Raw genomic sequence first — 21676 nt, 5'->3', positions numbered from 1 at the left:
CCCTTTAAGTTAGTGTCAGAGTTTGAGGGCTCACAGTAAAGTCATACTGATAAATTAATTACTTATTTATAACTTTGAGAAAAATGGTGCAAATTGGTTGTAGTGTTTGCAAAATGTTTATGTTTATATGTAAATATATTTTATACTGTTTTTTACGTTAATATTTCTTTACCGGTTTCTTAACACACTTTATTGTATTTTGTAATACAATACTGAGTTTATTATGAACCTCTGAAGGTTCAATACCTACTACAAATTATTACTAACTCAAAGTGGTACTGCACATACCAATGCATAATCTCACCCTTTAAATTAACATCAAATGCAGATTAGACAAGATACAGGCCCAGGAGCTGGCACTCAACTTCATTCTGGATGTGGAATCTAACAATACTGAATCCTACACTTGTGATTCTAGTTTTATTACACAAAATTAAAAATTTGGTGAACTAAATTCTTTATGCTAAAATTTTATACAGTGGTGTTACATTTTTCCAATGTTGTTGGTCCTTATGATTTTTTTTTTGCAGTATTCGACCAAATGAATATTATTATAACCATAACTAAGTGCCAAACCCAGCCAAATGAACAGCATGTATATTTCTCTTAGATTCCCAAATTAAAGTATTACTTCCACTCAAAATTTTCAGTGCAGATTTCCACTTTCATACATAAGGGGGATTACCAATATACCCCTGGCAGTTTTCAAGAAGGCGCTGGACAGGCACCTAAAGTCAGTACCTGACCAGCTGGACTGCGGCTTGCACTTCGGTTTACGTGTGGCTAACAGCAACAGTCTGGTTCATCAGGCCCTGATCCACCACAAGGCCTGGTCACAGACTGGGCCGGGGAGGCGCTGACCCCCAAAACCCTCTCCAGGTATACTCCAGGCATCTTGCATATGGCCCAATGTGAACAATGGATGGCATTTTTTATTTAATTTACATAACCTAAGCAAGACAAAATGATACATATCCTTACCTAACATTAACTAAACAATACTTATCCTAACCAAACCTTAACTAAACAATACCTATCGTAACCTTAACTAAACAATACCTATTGTAACCTTAACTAAACAATACCTATTGAAACCTTAACTACACAATACCTATCCTAACCTAACCTTAATTAAACAATACCTATCCTAACCTAACCTTAACTACACAATACCTATCCTAACCTAACCTTAACTACACAATACCTATCCTAACCTAACCTTAACTAAACAATACCTATCCTAACCTAACCTTAACTAAACAATACCTATCCTAACCTAACCTTAACTACACAATACCTATCCTAACCTAACCTTAACTAAACAATACCTATCCTAACCTAACCTTAACTAAACAATACCTATCCTAACCTAACCTGACTTTTTTGGGTTATCCTAGGTTCTCTACACATATGCTGCTATGTATGATAATTCTATGTAACTGTATTTGTGTATACCTGAATAAACTTACTTACTTACTTACTTATAATACCTGTCCTAACCTAACCTTAACTACACAATACCTGTCCTAACCTAACCTTAACTACACAATACCTATCCTAACCTAACCTTAACTAAACAATACCTATCCTAACCTAACCTTTACTACACAATACCTGTCCTAACCTAACCTTAACTACACAATACCTATCCTAACCTAACCTTAACTAAACAATACCTATCCTAACCTAACCTTTACTACACAATACCTGTCCTAACCTAACCTTAACTACACAATACCTATCCTAACCTAACCTTAACTACACAATACCTATCCTAACCTAACCTTAACTAAACAATACCTATCCTAACTTAACCTTAACTACACAATACCTATCCTAACCTAACCTTAACTACACAATACCTGTCCTAACCTAACCTTAACTAAACAATACCTATCCTAACCTAACCTTAACTAAACAATACCTATCCTAACCTAACCTTAACTACACAATACCTGTCCTAACCTAACCTTAACTAAACAATACCTATCCTAACCTAAACTACACAATACCTATCCTAACCTAACCTTAACTAAACAATACCTATCCTAACCTAACCTTAACTAAACAATACCTATCCTAACCTAACCTTAACTACACAATACCTATCCTAACCTAACCTTAACTACACAATACCTATCCTAACCTAACCTTAACTAAACAATACCTATCCTAACCTAACCTTAACTACACAATACCTGTCCTAAACTAACCTTAACTAAACAATACCTATCCTATCCTAACCTAACCTTAACTAAACAATACCTATCCTAACCTAAACTACACAATACCTATCCTAACCTAACCTTAACTAAACAATACCTATCCTAACCTAACCTTAACTACACAATACCTATCCTAACCTAACCTTAACTAAACAATACCTATCCTAACCTAACCTTAACTACACAATACCTGTCCTAAACTAACCTTAACTAAACAATACCTATCCTATCCTAACCTAACCTTAACTAAACAATACCTATCCTAACCTAAACTACACAATACCTATCCTAATCTAACCTTAACTAAACAATACCTATCCTAACCTAACCTTAACTACACAATACCTATCCTAACCTAACCTTAACTAAACAATACCTATCCTAACCTAACCTTAACTACACAATACCTATCCTAACCTAACCTTAACTAAACAATACCTATCCTAACTTAACTAAACAATACCTATCCTAACCTAACCTTAACTACACAATACCTGTCCTAACCTAACCTTAACTAAACAATACCTATCCTAACCTAACCTTAACTAAACAATACATATCCTAACCTAACCTTAACTACACAATACCTATCCTAACCTAAACTAAGCAATACCTATCCTAACTTAATATCTATCCTAACCTTACCTTATATAAACAATACCTATCTTATGACCTAATCATACCACATCTACCCTAACTTTTTTTTGGGTTATCCCAGGTAATTTACACTTGTTAAACTATGTGTAATAATTGTATTAAGTGTACCTCTACCTATATAAACTTACTAATCTACCGATTTTCGCTAATATTCCCGAAAATAAAAATTTGCAAACGAAATTCTCATCTCACAACTTGTATAAGTTGTGCATAGTGAAATGTGTAAAATAATGTCAATATCCAAATTTTTCAGTACAGATCCTCGAGGTTAAATCTTTCCTAGTAAGCAGATAATTTAAGCTAGATTATTATTCATGGGGAGCGCTAAATTCGTATGGATCGTACATCCTCTGGCAGTTTGGGTGGAATTCTGGTTCCATCCAAGGAAGAGCAGATCAAATGCACTGGATCAAGAGCCCTTTCACCGGAGTCAAGGAACCTCTTGAACGGATTAAATCTGGATATTTTAATATAAAATTAAATACAGTATTATTACATTCATGGGAAGAGCGCTAAAGTTGTAGGAGTCATACAGCATCTGAAGAGCCGGGAGGCTATCAGGTTTAATCTAATGTAAGGGCGGTGAAGTTACATTCCTTGGATCAAGAGCTCTTCTCTACCTCACTTTTGAATGCATTTTTCCGTCTTTAAGTTAATAAAATTTACGCATTGGAATCATACTAATTTATTTAGTGGCAAACCAAAATTATTATCTGTATTAATCTTTGATCTGTGTAGTGTTTTTAAATGTCTATTTCTTATCAAGAGAGAAAATTAACAAGTTAAGTGCTTACTGCAGCGGCAGTAGTGTCATGGTTGTTCCATAGTGGGTGTAGTGGTGCACAATATTCTGGCGGTAACTGTAATGGTGGTAGTTGTAGTGGTGATACCAGGTGTAGCAAGTGGCCACGTTGACTGTATGTAGCTACTACCACCCCCCCCGTACACTATCACCCCCCTACACTGTCACCACTACTACCCCCTACACTGCCACCACTACTTCCCCCTACACTGCCACCACTACTTCCCCTACACTGCCACCACTACTTCCCCCTACACTGCCACCACTACTACCCCCTACACTGCCACCACTACTTCCCCTACACTGCCACCACTACTTCCCCTACACTGCCACCACTACTTCCCCTACACTGCCACCACTACTTCCCCCTACACTGCCACCACTACTACCCCCTACACTGCCACCACTACTACCCCCTACACTGCCACCACTACTTCCACCTACACTGCCACCACTACTTCCCCTACACTGCCACCACTACTTCCCCCTTCACTGCCACCACTACTTCCCCCTACACTGCCACCACTACTTCCCCTACACTGCCACCACTACTTCCCCCTTCACTGCCACCACTACTTCCCCCTACACTGCCACCACTACTACCCCTACACTGCTACTACTACTACCCCTACACTGCCACTACTACTACCCCTTCACTGCCACTACTACTACCCCTACACTGCCACCACTACTACCTCTACACTGTCACCACTACTACCCCCTACACTGCCACCACTACTACCCCCTACACTGCCACCACTACTACCCCCTACACTGTCACCACTACTACCCCCTACACTGTCACCACTACTACCCCCTACACTGCCACCACTACTACCCCCTACACTGTCACCACTACTACCCCCTACACTGTCACCACTACTACCCCTTACACTGCCACCACTACTTCCCCCTACACTGCCACCACTACTTCCCCTACACTGCCACCACTACTTCCCCCTACACTGCCACCACTACTTCCCCTACACTGCCACCACTACTTCCCCCTACACTGCCACCACTACTTCCCCTACACTGCCACCACTACTTCCCCCTACACTGCCACCACTACTTCCCCCTACACTGCCACCACTACTACCCCCTACACTGCCACTACTACTACCCCTACACTGCCACCACTACTACCCCTACACTGCCACCACTACTACCCCTACACTGCTACTACTACTACCCCTACACTGCCACTACTACTACCCCTACACTGCCACTACTACTACCCCTACACTGCCACCACTACTACCCCCTACACTGTCACCACTACTACCTCCTACACTGCCACCACTACTACCCCCTACACTGCCATCACTACTTCCCCCTACACTGCCACCACTACTTCCCCCTACACTGCCACCACTACTTCCCCCTACACTGCCACCTCTACTTCCCCCTACACTGCCACCACTACTTCCCCCAACACTGCCACCACTACTTCCCCCTACACTGCCACCACTACTTCCCCCTACACTGCCACCACTACTTCCCCCTACACTGCCACCACTACTACCCCCTACACTGCCACTACTACTACCCCTACACTGCCACCACTACTACCCCTACACTGCCACCACTACTACCCCTACACTGCCACTACTACTACCCCTACACTGCCACTACTACTACCCCTACACTGCCACTACTACTACCCCTAAACTACCACTACTACTACCCCTACACTGCCACCACTATTTCCCCCTACACTACTACCCCTCTATACTGCCAACACTACTTCCCCTACACTGCCACCACTACTACACCTACACTGCCACTACTACTACCCCTACACTGCCACCACTACTACCCCTACACTGCCACCACTACTTCCCCCTACACTACCACCACTACTACCCCCTACACTGCCACCACTACTTCCCCTACACTCCAACCACTACTTCCCCCTACACTGCCACCACTACTTCCCCCTACACTGCCACCACTACTTCCCCCTACACTGCCACCACTACTTCCCCCCTACACTGCCACCACTACTTACCCCTATACTACCCCCACCACTTACCCCTACACTGCCACCACTACTTCCCCCTACACTGCCACCACTACTTCCCCCTACACTGCCACCACTACTTCCCCCTACACTGCCACCACTACTTCCCCCTACACTGCCACCACTACTTACCCCTATACTGCCACCACTACTTCCCCCTGCGATAAATGACATGCCCATGCACTCTGCCCCAGGGCCAGACTCATGGAACTCCGTGTTCATCAAGAACTGCAAGAAGCCCCTATCACGAGCCTTTTCCATCCTATGGAGAGGGAGCATGGACACGGGGGTCGTCCCACAGTTACTAAAAACAACAGACATAGCCCCACTCCACAAAGGGGGCAGTAAACCAACAGCAAAGAACTACAGACCAATAGCACTAACATCCCATATCATAAAAATCTTTGAAAAGGGTCCTAAGAAGCAAGATCACCACCCATCTAGAAACCCATCAGTTACACAACCCAGGGCAACATGGGTTTAGAACAGGTCGCTCCTGTCTGTCTCAACTATTGGATCACTACGACAAGGTCCTAGATGCACTAGAAGACAAAAAGAATGCAGATGTAATATATACAGACTTTGCAAAAGCCTTCGACAAGTGTGACCATGGCGTAATAGCGCACAAAATGCGTGCTAAAGGAATAACAGGAAAAGTTGGTAGATGGATCTATAATTTCCTCACTAACAGAACACAGAGTAGTCGTCAACAGAGTAAAGTCCTAGGCAGCTACGGTGAAAAGCTCTGTTCCACAAGGCACAGTACTCGCTCCCATCTTGTTCCTCATCCTCATATCTGACATAGACAAGGATGTCAGCCACAGCACCGTGTCTTCCTTTGCAGATGACACCCGAATCTGCATGACAGTGTCTTCCATTGCAGACACTGCAAGGCTCCAGGCGGACATAAACCAAATCTTTCAGTGGGCTGCAGAAAACAATGTGAAGTTCAACGATGAGAAATTTCAATTACTCAGATATTGTAAACACGAGGAAATTAAATCTTCATCAGAGTACAAAACAAATTCTGGCCACAAAATAGAGCGAAACACCAACGTCAAAGACCTGGGAGTGATCATGTCGGAGGATCTCACCTTCAAGGACCATACCATTGTATCAATCGCATCTGCTAGAAAAATGACAGGATGGATAATGAGAACCTTCAAAACGAGGGATGCCAAGCCCATGCTGACACTCTTCAGGTCACTTGTTCTATCTAGACTGGAATATTGCTGACCTAGAAAATGAACAGAGAACCTTCACGGCGCGCATAACGGAGATAAAACACCTCAATTACTGGGAGCACTTGAGGTTCCTAAAACTTTATTCCCTGGAACGCAGGCGGGAGAGATTATATACACCTGGAAAATCCTAGAGGGACTAGTACCGAACTTGCACACGAAAATCACTCACTACGAAAGCAAAAGACTTGGCAGACGATGCAACATCCCCCCAATGAAAAGCAGGGGTGTCACTAGCACGTTAAGAGACCATACAATAAGTTTCAGGAGCCCGAGACTGTTCAACTGCCTCCCAGCATACATAAGGGGGATTACCAACAGACCCCTGGCAGTCTTCAAGCTGGCACTGGACAAGCACCTAAAGTCGGTTACTGACCAGCCGGGCTGTGGCTCGTACGTTGGTTTGCGTGCAGCCAGCAGCAACAGCCTGGTTGATCAGGCTCTGATCCACCAGGAGGCCTGGTCACAGACCGGGCCGCGGGGGAGTTGACCCCCGAAACTCTCTCCAGGTAAACTCCAGGTACACTGCCACCACTGCTTCCCCCTACACTACCACCACTACTTACCCCTATACTGCCACCACTACTTCCCCCTTCACTACCACCACTACTTCCCCCTATACTGAAACCACTACTTCCCCCTACACTGCCACCACCACTACTCTCTACACTGCCACCACTACTACCCCTACACTGCCACCACTACTACCCCTACACTTAAATCACTACTACCCCCTACACTGCCACCACTACTACCCCTACAGTGCCACAACTACTACCCCTACACTGCCACCACTACTACCCCTACACTGCCATCACTACTACCGTGGCCCGGTGGTCTGGTGGCTAAAACTCCCGCTTCACACACGGAGGGCCCGGGTTCGATTCCCGGCAGGTGGAAATTCCGATACGTTTCCTTACACCTATTGTCCTGTTCACCTAGCAGCAAATAGGTACCTGGGTGTTAGTCGACTGGTGTGGGTCGCATCCTGGGGGACAAGATTAAGGACCCCAATGGAAATAAGTTAGACAGTCCTCGATGACGCACTGACTTTCTTGGGTTATCCTGGGTGGCTAACCCTCCGGGGTTAAAAATCCGAACGAAATCTTATCTTGCCCCCTACACTGCCACCACTACTACCCCCTACACTGCCATCACTACTACCCCAACACTGCCTTCACTACTACCCCATACACTGCCATCACTACTACCCCCTACACTGCCACCATTACTACCCCCTACACTGCCATCACTACTACCCCTACACTGCTATCACTACTACCCCTACACTGCCACCACTACTACCCCCTACACTGCCATCACTACTACCCTCTACACTGCCACCATTACTACCCCCTACACTGCCACCATTACTACTCCCTACACTGCTATCACTACTACCCCTACACTGCCATCACTACTACCCCCTACACTGCCACCATTACTACCCCCTACACTGCCATCACTACTACCCCCTACACTGCCACCATTACTACCCCCTACACTGCCACCATTACTACCCCCTACATTGCCATCACTACTACCCCATACACTGCCATCACTACTACCCCTACACTGCCACCATTACTACCCCCTACACTGCCACCATTACTACCCCTTCACTGCCACCACTACTATCCCCTACACTGCCACCACTACCCCCTACACTGCCACCACTACTACCCCTTACACTGCCACCATTACTACCCCGTACACTGCCATCACTACTACCTCCTACACTGCCACCACTACTACCCCTACACTGCCATCACTACTACCCCCTACACTGCCACCACTACTACCCCTACACTGCCATCACTACTACCCCCTACACTGCCACCACTACTACCCCTACACTGCCATCACTACTACCCCCTAGTAACTTGTGAGTTCATTACCTTGTACCTAGTTCAGCCATCAAAACTTTGGAGCCCGGTCCCTGGACCCATTGTGTACCTCTGTAATCTGTAAATACCTTTGTAACTTGTCATGATTGTGACTAGACCTACCTGGAGTTCATTACCTTTGTAAATTGTGAGTTCATTACCTTTGTAAATTGTGAGTTCATTACCTTTGTAAATTGTGAATTCATTACCTCTGTAATAAGTGTCAGGGGCCCGAAACTGTTCAACTGCCTCCCAACACACATAAGGGGGATTACCAACAGACCCCTGGCAGTCTTCAAGCTGGCACTGGACAAGCACCTAAAGTCAGTTCCTGATCAGCCGGGCTGTGGCTCGTACGTTGGTTTGCGTGCAGCCAGCAGCAACAGCCTGGTTGATCAGGGGCTGATCCACCAGGAGGCCTGGTCACAGACCGGGCCGCGGGGGCGTTGACCCCCGAAACTCTCTCCAGGTAAACTCCAGGTCCAGGTAACTTGCTCAGCTATCAAAACTTTGAGGCCCAGTCCCTGGACCCATTATGTACCTCTGTAATCTTTTGACTACCGCCCACAGGATGGGTATGGGGTGTATAATAAACATATTAAACTAACTACTACCCCCTACACTGCACCCGCTACTTCCCCGTTACACTACCACCCCTACACTGCCACCACCACCCCCTACACTGCCACCACTACCATCCCCCTTCACTACCACCCCCTACACTGCCACCACTTCTACCCCCTACACTGCCACCATTACTAACCCTACACTGCCATCACTACTACCCCCTACACTGCCACCACTACTACCCAGAGAACTTTCACGGCGCGCATAACGGAGATAAAACACCTCAATTACTGGGAGCGCTTGAGGTTCCTAAACCTGTATTCCCTGGAACGCAGGAGGGAGAGATACATGATTATATACACCTGGAAAATCCTAGAGGGACTAGTACCGAACTTGCACACGAAAATCACTCACTACGAAAGCAAAAGACTTGGCAGACGATGCACCATCCCCCCAATGAAAAGCAGGGGTGTCACTAGCACGTTAAGAGACCATACAATAAGTGTCAGGGGCCCGAGACTGTTCAACTGCCTCCCAGCACACATAAGGGGGATTACCAACAGACCCCTGGCAGTCTTCAAGCTGGCACTGGACAAGCACCTAAAGTCGGTTCCTGATCAGCCGGGCTGTGGCTCGTACGTTGGTTTGCGTGCAGCCAGCAGCAACAGCCTGGTTGATCAGGCTCTGATCCACCAGGAGGCCTGGTCACAGACCGGGCCGCGGGGGCGTTGACCCCCGGAACTCTCTCCAGGTAAACTCCAGGTAAACCCCTACACTGCCATCACTACTACCCGCTACACTGCCACTACTACTTCCCCCTTACACTACCATCACCCCCTACACTGCCACCACTACTATCCCCCTTCACTACCACCCTCTACACTGCCACCACTATTTCCCTCTTACACTACCACCCCTACACCACCACCACTACTACTACCCCCAACACTGCCACCACTACCATCCCCCTTCACTACCACCCTCTACACTGCCACCACTACTACCCCTTACACCACCCCCCTACACTACCACCACTACTACTACCCCCTACACTGCCACCACCCCCTTTCACTACCACCCTTCTACGCTACCCCCTACAATAGCACTACTACCCCCTACATTACCCGAAGCATACCTGGAGAGGGTTTCCGGGGTCAACGCCCTCGTAGCCCGATCTGAGACCAGGCCTCATGGTGGATCAGGGTCTGATCAACCAGGCTGTTACTGTTGGCCACATACAAACTGACGTACGAACCACAGCCCGGCTGGTCAGGTACTGACTTTATGCACCAGTGCCTTAAGACAGCCAGTCTTGGACCCCTGACACTTATTGTTTTCTCTTAGCGTGCTTGTGGAAATAATTCAAAGACCAAAATGGAAATAATTCAAGGACATTATCCTTGAAGATGTAGATTTGAGGTTGTCAGTCCCTTAGCCTGGAGAAGAATTCTGTTTCACAGTCTGAAACAGTGTGAAGAACAAACAACAGTGTGGAGACTTATATACTGTCGGAAGGACAGATGTAGAGCAGTAGAAGACAGAATGTAATCACTGAAAGTCACGTCACTCTCAGATCCAACCATTCTCTCCAGGCTGAGGGACTGACAACCTCAAATCTACACCTTCAAGGGTGATGGACTGATTACATCATCTTCACATCTCTACTGCTCATGCCTACTTTCTGTACTCGACGGAAGAAGCCTCCTGTGTAGGCGAAACGTTTCAGAATAAAGATGCCTAAATGTTGCCTGTGTCTTACCGACCCCAATGGATATCATTCAAGGACCCAATAGATATCATTCAAGTTAGTTTAGTTTAATATGTTTATTATGCACCCCATACCCATCCTGTGGGCGGTAGTCAAAAGATTACAGAGGTACATAATTGGTCCAGGGACTGGACTCCAAAGTTTTGATAGCTGAGCAAGTTACAGAGGTAATGAACTCACAATTTACAAAGGTAATGAACTCACAATTTACAAAGGTAATGAACTCCAGGTAGGTCTAATCACAATCATGACAAGTTACAATGGTATTTACAGATTACAGAGGTACGTAATGGGTCCAGGGACTGGGCCCCCAAAGTTTTGATAGCTGAACTAGGTACAAAGGTAATGAACTCACAAGTTACAAAGGTAATGAATTCTGTAAGAATGGTTACTTACGTTTATACATGGCTACAATCATGAACAAATTATAGAGTAATGAGTAATTCACACTTCCACACCCGGTCACAACTGTAATGAGTTATTGGTGCAAATATTGATTGTTGAGTCACACACACACACACACACACACACACACACACACACACACACACACACACACACACACACACACAAAGCACGTCAAGAAACTAGAGAAAGTACAAAGGTTTGCAACAAGGTTAGTTCCAGAGCTAAGGGGAATGTCCTATGAAGAAAGATTAAGGGAAATCGGCCTGACGACACTGGAGGACAGGAGGGTCAGGGGAGACATGATAACGACATATAAAATACTGCGTGGAATAGACAAGGTGGACAAGGACAGGATGTTCCAGGGAGGGGACACAGAAACAAGAGGCCACAATTGGAAGTTGAAGACACAAATGAGTCAGAGAGATAGTAGGAAGTATTTCTTCAGTCATAGAGTTGTAAGGCAGTGGAATAGCCTAGAAAATGACGTAGTGGAGGCAGGAACCATACACAGTTTTAAGACGAGGTTTGATAAAGCTCATGGAGCGGGGAGAGAGAGGGTCTAGTAGCAACCGGTGAAGAGGCGGGGCCAGGAGCTAGGACTCGACCCCTGCAACCACAAATAGGTGAGTACAAATAGGTGAGTACACACACACACACACACACACACACACACACACACACACACACACACACACACTCATACACACACACGCTAGGACTCGACCCCTGCAACCACAAATAGGTGAGCACACACACACACACACACACTCACACTCATACACAAACTCATACGCACACACGCACACACACTCATACAGACACACACACTCATACACACACACACACACACACACACACACACACACACTCATACACACACACGCACAAACACACACACACAAACATACATACACACAAACACACACAGGCGCATGTAAAAGGGAGAGCACTGCAATGGATGAGAGAATACCTGACAGGGAGGCAGCAACGAGTCATGGTACGTGAAGAGGTATCACAGTGGGCGCCTGTTACGAGCGGGGTCCCACAAGGGGTCAGTTCTAGGACCAGTGCTATTTTTAATATATGTGAACGATATGATGGAAGGAATTGACTCTGAAATGTCCCTGTTCGCAGATGACGTGAAGTTGATGAGAAGAATTAAATCGGACGAGGATGAGGCAGGACTGCAAAGAGACCTGGTCAGGCTGGACATGTGGTCCAGTAACTGGCTTCTCGAATTCAATCCAGCCAAATGCAAAGTCATGAAGATTGGGGAGGGGCAAAGAAGACCGCAGACAGAGTATAGGCTAGGTGGACAAAGACTACAGACCTCACACAGGGAGAAAGACCTTGGGGTGACCATAACACCGAGCACATCACCGGAGGCACACATCAACCAAATAACCGCTGCAGCATACGGGCGCCTGGCAAACCTGAGAATAGCATTCCGATACCTTAATAAGGAATCATTCAAGACACTGTACACTGTATGTTAGGCCCATACTGGAGTATGCAGCACCAGTCTGGAACCCACACCTGGTCAAGCACATCAAGAAGTTAGAGAAAGTACAAAGGTTTGCAACAAGGCTAGTCCCAGAGCTCAAGGGAATGTCGTACGAGGAAAGGTTAAGGGAAATCGGACTGACGACACTGGAGGACAGAAGGGTCAGGGGAGACATGATAACGACATACAAGATACTGCGGGGAATAGACAAGGTGGACAGAGATAGGATGTTCCAGAGAGGGGACACAGGGACAAGGGGTCACAACTGGAAGCTGAAGACTCAGACGAGTCACAGGGACGTTAGGAAGTATTTCTTCAGTCATAGAGTCGTCAGCAAGTGGAATAGCCTAGCAAGTGTAGTGGAGGCAGGAACCATACATAGTTTTAAGAAGAGGTATGACAAAGCTCAGGAAGCAGAGAGAGAGAGGACCCAGTAGCGATCAGTGAAGAGGCGGGGCCAGGAGCCGAGTCTCGACCCCTGCAACCACAATTAGGTGAGTACAATTAGGTGAGTATACACACACACACACACACACACACACACACACACACACACACACACACACACAGGAGAAGAGTGGTGGAACACCTAGAAAGGAATGATCTCATCAACAGCAGCCAACATGGTTTCAGCGACGGGAAATCCTGTGTCACAAACCTACTGGAGTTCTATGACATGGTGACAGCAGTAAGACAAGAGAGGGGTGGGTGGATTGCATATTCTTGGACTGCAAGAAGGCGTTTGACACAGTTCCACACAAGAGATTGGTGCAAAAACTGGAGGACCAAGCAGGGATAACAGGGAAGGCACTACGATGGATCAGGGAATACTTGTCAGGAAGACAGCAGCGAGTCATGGTACGTGGCGAGGTGTCAGAGTGGGCACCTGTGACCAGCGGGGTCCCACAGGGGTCAGTCCTTGGACCAGTGCTGTTTCTGGTATTTGTGAACGACATGACGGAAGGAATAGACTCCGAGGTGTCCCTGTTTGCAGATGACGTGAAGTTGATGAGAAGAGTTCATTCGATCGAAGACCAGGCAGAAATACAAAGGGATCTGGACAGGCTGCAGACCTGGTCCAGCAATTGGCTCCTGGAGTTCAATCCCACCAAGTGCAAAGTCATGAAGATTGGGGAAGGGCAAAGAAGACCGCAGACGGAGTACAGTCTAGGGGGCCAGAGACTACAAACCTCACTCAAGGAAAAAGTTCTTGGGGTGAGTATAACACCAGGCACATCTCCTGAAGCGCACATCAACCAAATAACTGCTGCAGCATATGGGCGCCTAGCAAACCTCAGAACAGCATTTCGACATTCTTAATAAGGAATCATTCAGGACCCTGTACACCGTGTACGTTAGGCCCATATTGGAGTATGCGGCACCAGTTTGGAACCCACACCTAGCCAAGCACGTAAAGAAACTAGAGAAAGTGCAAAGGTTTGCAACAAGACTAGTCCCAGAGCTAAGAGGTATGTCCTACGAGGAGAGGTTAAGGGAAATCAACCTGACGACACTGGAGGACAGGAGAGATAGGGGGGACATGATAACGACATACAAAATACTGAGAGGAATTGACAAGGTGGACAAAGACAGGATGTTCCAGAGATTGGACACAGTAACAAGGGGACACAGTTGGAAGTTGAAGACACAGATGAATCACAGGGATGTTAGGAAGTATTTCTTCAGCCACAGAGTAGTCAGTAAGTGGAATAGTTTGGGAAGCGATGTAGTGGAGGCAGGATCCATACATAGCTTTAAGCAGAGGTACGATAAAGCTCATGGTTCAGGGAGAGTGACCTAGTAGTGACCAGTGAAGAGGCGGGGCCAGGAGCTTGGACTCGACCCCTGCAACCTCAACTAGGTGAGTACAACTAGGTGAGTACACACACACACACACACACACAAATGGTAACTAACACACACACACACACACACACACACACACACACACACACACACACACACACACACACACACACACACACACACACACACACACACACACGCACACGCATACACATACACACACACACACGCACACATGCACACATGTGGTAATGCTTTATTTACAGCTAGCAAAGTCAGGGTATTTCTCCAGAATGGTCTGTAATATACCACTGTGGATAAAATACTTTGCCATTTCTTGAACACTTCTGAGTGAGTTGTTTCTAAATTCATTAATTTTATCGCACTCCAGTACATAAGAATTAACAACTGGGCCTCTACACTGCAAACTAAATTGTTTGCAATCCTAATGGCGCTAAAGCTAACCTATGACACTGAGCTTGACTCTATCATCATTACTGATTCTATGTCATCATTGAAGGCTCTTGACTCATATAATGACTCCAACAACATGCTCATTGGGGAAGCCAGGTATAGATACTCAAAAATTAGGGACAAAGGAATTAATGTACAATTGCTATGGATCCCATCACACATTGGATTACTCCTTCATGATAAAGTTGATATGTTAGCCAAGAAGAGTACCCAGAAGGAGAATGTAGAATATAACTTTGGTATAACTGTGTCTAGCATTAGGAATAATATTAGGAGAGAAGCAAATAATGAAAATGATTGTTATAGAAATGCAGTTAGAAGCCTGAGTAGATCTATAACCCACTATGATAACATGAACATAGATAAGTATGTTTATGGAGCAACTTGCAATGTGAACAGACTGACTGATGTTGTAGTGGCCAGACTTAGGCTTGGTTACAAGTACTGACTGATGTTGTAGTGGCCAGGCTTAGGCTTGGTTACAAGTACTGACTGATGTTGTAGTGGTCAGGCTTAGGCTTGGTTACAAGTACTTCTGGCAGTTTGGGAGACACACAGATGATGATCAAACTAAATGTAAATTATGTGATCAGGCATATGGTCACTCTCTTGAACACTATGTGCTTAATTGTCCACTTATTGAGGAATACAGAGACAGACAGTATAATAACCTATGTGACATGTCAAGATATCTTATTAATGAAAATAAGATACCAGATATACTAAGCAAATTTCCTAAATTTGCTTGTAACAGATAACTGAACTATAGATATGTAGATATAAATCCATATGTATTCCTGTTAACTCTTTGGGGCCTAGTTCCTAGGCCTTTTGTGTATCCATATGCTCTCGCGCTACCGTCCACAGGATGGATATGGGGTGCACAATAAACTAGCCACTTCGGTGGCAAAATATAAAATCTAAATCTGACGCAGGGTGTGACAATAGTCCATCTGGCAAAGTTTACATTTCGTTTGGTCTACATCTGGTGGTGGTGATTTAACCTGCCAAAGATACTTGTAACCCAGCCGGAGCTGGGCGGTAGTGACATCCAAGAGCCTGCTTATTTTGTTGGATGCACCATAGACATGTGGCTCCTCCTGCATGATAGAATGATGATAGATGGACTAACTGGTGTCAATCTCCGAGTCTTAAGTCAATAAAATTCAGTTGAAGTTCTTTTCGTATTATTGTTCTCAAACTACTACATGACAAGCCAATAGCTGGGTCACCATATGGAGAAGACCCGGGCCGGAAGTACCGGCGAACCTCTAATGAATGAATGAATGAATGACAAGCCAAGATTGTAATCTACTCCCTCTTTGAAAGCATACAGCTTAGCCAATTTATCAGTTCTATCATGCATCCGAAGACCAATGTGAGATGGAATCCACAGCATGTGCACTCTGACTCCACTGTCCACAATCTTACCATACCTGTGTCTGGCTTCTGACACAAGCATGCCACAATTTATACTTAATGAGTTGAGAGCATTTATGGATGACAGAGAATCAGTTACAATTAAACTGTCAATCTTAGATACATAGATGCATTTCAGTGCAAGGAGTGTGGCAAACAGTTCTGTCTGAAGGGTAGAGGCCCAATTATTGATGCGTGCTCCAATTTCTTTAAGAGAGCCATCACTCTGTACAACAACAGCAGCACTACCAGCTGCACCAGTGGATTGGTGAACAGAACCATCAGCGTAAATAATTTGCGAGAGTGTGTGCTGTGTGACTAAGTTATCAATACAGCTTAATTAAGGCCTCATGTTTGGCTTCAAGGAGAAGTTTTGGTTGTGATTTAAGTAGTTTGGGGGGAAATGGAGGAATGGTAGTTTGGAATGGGGTAATATGCCATGGAGTGGATTATTATTATTATTATTATAATAAAAAAGAAGCACTAAGCCACAAGGACTATACAGCGCCATGGAGCGGAGAAGTGCCGCTGTTGCCTTACTTGACATAGATCATGTATCTGATTCATGCGGAGGTCGGTTCCAGTTTTTTCGATCCATCTGGAGGAGTGTTGACCAGTGCTGTGGAAAGTTTGGAGGGCTTCTGTGCCATTCAAGGACCCTAATAGATATTCAAGGATTCCAGTGGAAATCATTCAAGAACCCCATTGGATATTCAAGGACCCAATAGATATTCAAGGACCCCAATAGATATCATTCAAGGACCCTAATGGATATTATTCAAAGACCTCAATGGAAATCATTCAAGAACCCCAATGCAAATCATTCAAGGACCCCAATAGATATCATTCAAGGGCCCCAATGGATATCATTCAAGGACCCAATAGATATTCAAGGACCCCAATGGATATCATTCAAGGACCCCAGTGGAAATCATTCAAGGACCCCAATAGATATCATTCAAGGACGACAATGGATATCATTCAAGGACCCCAATGGATATTCAAGGACCCCAATGGAAATCATTCAAGGACCCCAATAGATATCATTCAAGGACCCCAATGGATATCATTCAAGGACCCAATAGATATCATTCAAGGACCCCAATGGATATCATTCAAGGACCCCAATGGAAATCATTCAAGGACCCCAATTGATATTCAAGGACAATGGATATCATTCAAGGACCCCAATGGAAATTATTCAAGGACCCCAATAGATATCATTCAAGGACCCAATGGATATCATTCAAGGACCCCAATGGATATCATTCAAGGACCCCAATAGATATCTTTCAGTGACCCCAATGGATATCATTCAATGACCCCAATGCATATCATTCAAGGACCCCAATGGATATCATTCAAGGACCCCAATGGATATCATTCAAGGACCCCAATGGATATCATTCAAGGACACCAATGGATATCATTCAAGGACCCCAATGGATATCATTCAAGGACCCCAATGGATATCATTCAATGACCCCAATGGATATCATTCAAGGACCCCAATGGAAATCATTCAATGACCCCAATGGATATTATTCAAGGACCCCAATGGAAATCATTCAAGGACCCCAATAGATATCATTCAAGGACAACAATGGATATCATTCAAGGACCCCAATGGAAATCATTCAAGGACCCCAATAGATATCGTTCAAGGACCCCAATGGATATCATTCAAGGACCCCAATGGATATCTTTCAGTGACCCCAATGGATATCATTCAATGACCCCAATGCATATCATTCAAGGACCCCAATGGATATCATTCAAGCCTGGTTGATCAGGTCCTGATCCACCATGAGGCCTGGTCATAGACTGGGCTGCGGGGGCATTGACCCCCGGAACTCCTTCCAGGTAAACTCCAGGTAAACAACATAATGAGTATCCAGTTTCATGTTGCAATTGTATTTATAACACTCCAGATGTCTGACTGTCTCAAGTTGCAACCAACTGCTTCCTATTTGTACATAAGTAAATGAACTGAATATATGCAGTAATGTTGTCCTGCAATAATTACAATATCCACATGACTTTTTTTTAGTAGGAATGGGAGACATTTAAATTCAATCCAAGGAAGGGGAGGGGCTAAATCCAGTTCCTTAGATCAAGAGCCCTTCACTGGTATCAAGGCCCTTGTGAAGAACAGCTGAATGATCTAATCAAATTTGGTTATTGCTGCAATTTTGTTGACATTTACAAAATACCATAGTATCAATAGGCTACATTATTATCATAATCAGAACTAAGTGCTAAACCCACCAGGGTCATACAGTGCTGCTCACTAGGCTACAACAGATAAGCAGTTAGTTACAAGTACTGACTGTCATTAAACAATTATTATTTTGTTCACTATTTACCAACAGGTGGAATTCCAACATAATATAAAAGTATATACCACCCTCCAACTATAAAAGAGAACATGTGAATTATCAATCACTTGAACCCTTCCTTTACTGAGCAGGCCAATAAATATAAAATATAATGAAGGCTACAAGAAAGATCTCCCAGTACATCTATCCCTTGAGAGTATTATCAAGTAGGCATACTTGTACACATCTGGTAAGGTCCTCTCAGAGTCCACACTCATTTTCACATTTATGTTAAGCAGTAATGAAGTTATATCATTATGCTCTTAGAAGTTAGTGCGAACAAAGAATCCCTTGAAGTGGTTGCATTATTTAAATTCACACTGTTCGAATGTACATATTTTTTTTTTTCAATAAGTTGGCCGTCTCCCACCGAGGCAGGGTGACCCAAAAAGAAATAAAATCCCCAAAAAGAAAATACTTTCATCATCATTCAACACTTTCACCTCACTCACACATTATCACTGTTTTTGCAGAGGTGCTCAGAACACAACAGTTTAGAAGCATATTCGTATAAAGATACACAACATATCCCTCCAAACTGCTAATATCCCGAAACCCCTCCTTTGGAGTGCAGGCATTGTACTTCCCATTTCCAGGACTCAAGTCCGGCTATATAAAAATAACCGGTTTCCCTGAATCCCTTCACTAAATATTACCCTGCTCACACTCCAACAGATCGTCAGGTCCCAAATACCATTTGTCTCCATTCACTCCTATCGAACACGCTCATGCACGCCTGCTGGAAGTCCAAGCCCCTCTCCCATAAAACTGCCCTTACCCCTTCTTTCCTTCCAACCTTTTCAAGGACGACATATACGGTATGTAATTTTTGTGTATGATTTGAAGAGTTTGGGGGAAAAAAATAGCATTAATTAATTTTGCACCAAAGTGAAATTCACACTATTCGAACTCACGCTTATCGAGACCTGGTTGTATATAAAGCTAGGTTAATTTAGGTTAGCCTAGGTTAACCTAAACTAACCTAGAATATCAAATTCAGTATATAATTTATACAGCTGTTTTGATCAAGCAGAAAAAGACTCAATTTAATGTGTGCAAAACCTAATATGAACTCTTGTTGGAAAACAAGCTGAATTGAACAGTAATGTGTTGCTCAGTACATAAACAGCTACCAAAGAAATACGTAACTGCAAAGCTGATTTATTGAAATTCATGTACAATAAATATGAATTATGGATGGTCAGGGACAAAAGGATGATTAAGAACACTATTAATTTCAATAAAATATTTTTAATGCCTTAGTGAAACCTGCAGCTACAAAAAATTCAGAAATATAAACAGCATTGCATTTGTGTGATAGTTTATTATCATTAGGATGCCATAAGCTCTCCAATGTTTCAAAAAAAAAAAAATCATATACGTATATTGACATGCTTTGCCATTTTTATAGAAGTTTCTTTTATCACAGCACACACACACAAAAAAAGAAAACTGCTATGTACCATAACTATTACTGCCTGATACTCCAAAAAATCCATGAAGTTAAGAGACAATACACACTACTGTACTAATCTAGCATGTCTCAACTGTTATGAGACGTATAGCTACTCTAATTATAAATCAAATGGTCAATTAGCATGTTTGCCTTAAGACTGACTAAATTTTACACCAATTTCCCTTTACTCTAATGAAATAGCTTTTAAAAAAGCTATGCCCGACTTCACTTATAATGCACTTGTAACAGCTGGGATAATTAAAACAATATTCTTTGGATTACCTTTACAAGGAAAAGTAGTATACCAATTTTTCTTAAATAATGCTGTACGTAATGTTTATTGCAACACAGCATGGATTTTCATTAATTAAAAGCAAATAAAAAAATGATCTTTTTATTCACAATACTATACATTATACACATTTTGTGCCCTAGTTATTGTCTGTCTTGCTTTACATCAACTCAAAATGGTGACACTGCACACCTACACTGTTAATGTAGATTCCAATATTGGACATCAGTGATTTTCATTCAGTATACATTAGTAATAACATAAATTTCTTCCTCCGTAAGCCATGTGTGTCACAAGGCTACTAAAATGCTGGGAGCAAGGGGCTAGTAACCCCTTCTCCTGTATAAATTATTAAATGTAAAAAGAAAAACTTTCATTTTTCTTTTTGGGTCACCCTGCCTCGGTGGGATACGGCCAGTGAGTTAAAAAAAAAAAAAGAAGATAAGTTATATACTCAAGCAATTTGGGCAACAACTCTCCTAAACTGTAATCATAATACTTAAACATGGTCTTATTATATTTATGGAAAGCAAAAAACCCATAAGGGCATTTCCGTGCTACAAGGCAGGAATAAAGATATGGTAGAGGAAGAAGGTAATGGTGTTGAAGGAAGAATATAGAAGGAAGGAAAAGGTGGGGTCACAGTAGATGTAACGAATCAGAGCCAATTAATAAATCAGATTATGTCTGTATTAACCCTTTCAGGGTCCAGATGCCAAGTTTCAAAGTGTGCACCAGTGTCCAAGAATTTTCAAAAAATAATTTTGTTA

At 43.9% G+C, this 21676-nt stretch overlaps 1 protein-coding gene across 1 annotated transcript in view; it reads right to left on the bottom strand.

Moving 5' to 3' along the window:
* The window catches only part of LOC128701995 (proprotein convertase subtilisin/kexin type 7), a 39513-nt gene extending 35703 nt beyond the window's left edge, over positions 1-3810 (bottom strand). Inside the window, exon 1 of the mRNA XM_053796007.2 lies at positions 3677-3810. The gene's annotated coding sequence lies outside the window, so the exon portion shown is untranslated. The remainder of the gene's footprint in view (positions 1-3676) is intronic.
* Between the last annotated feature and the right edge of the window lie 17866 nt (positions 3811-21676).

The sequence above is a fragment of the Cherax quadricarinatus genome, chromosome 77, assembly GCF_038502225.1.
Source record: "Cherax quadricarinatus isolate ZL_2023a chromosome 77, ASM3850222v1, whole genome shotgun sequence".
NCBI classification, from domain to species: domain Eukaryota; kingdom Metazoa; phylum Arthropoda; class Malacostraca; order Decapoda; family Parastacidae; genus Cherax; species Cherax quadricarinatus.
The sequence above is the reverse complement of the archived record's forward strand: the minus strand, read 5'-3'. Positions and strand labels throughout refer to the sequence as shown.